Source organism: Myotis davidii, unplaced genomic scaffold (genome assembly GCF_000327345.1).
Source record: "Myotis davidii unplaced genomic scaffold, ASM32734v1 scaffold448, whole genome shotgun sequence".
NCBI classification, from domain to species: domain Eukaryota; kingdom Metazoa; phylum Chordata; class Mammalia; order Chiroptera; family Vespertilionidae; genus Myotis; species Myotis davidii.
Genome location: NW_006383009.1, coordinates 1,811,686 through 1,812,320, shown reverse-complemented (window position 1 = coordinate 1,812,320; position 635 = coordinate 1,811,686).

Genomic DNA, 635 nt, shown 5'->3' with positions numbered 1-635 from the left:
ATATATATATATATATATACCCTTGAAAGGATAGACAATAAAATATATACAAAACATGACAAATATCTCTCCCTTTGTTTATCAGTAGTATCCAATTTATCTACAGAATGCATATTTTAGTTGTCTATTAAAAGACAACGTTAAAATAATTTGAGTCCATTTGCCTGGGGGCCCTGGTGCCTAGCAAAGGCTGCATGGACAGGTACTGCACTTTGCCCATCTGCTGTGCCCTGCCAGCTGGTTCCCGCAGCTCCACGCAGAATTGGGGGGTGGGGAGGGACAGAGGGGAGGATCGTTGGAGCAGGCAAACACCCCAATTCCATCCAATGCTTCCACTAGTTGTCCCTGATATTTGGGGGCCGTCCCTCCTCCCCTGCCCTTCTGAGCCCAGGGACAGCTGCCTAAAGGGCAGGCTGAGGTGAGCAACAGGCTGCCAAGGAATTGACATGCGAGAAGGAGCAGCAGCAGCCTTTGCAGATGAGCCACACAAAGGCAATTCTCTGCGGTTGATATGAAAAGGTGTCAGTTCTGGTTTAAGTACTGTATTACCAGCCAAGATTTATCTGCCTCAAAGCCGGGCCTCACACCACCAAGGGAATAAACAGCTCTTCTGCTTATCTATTTCATAGAGCACA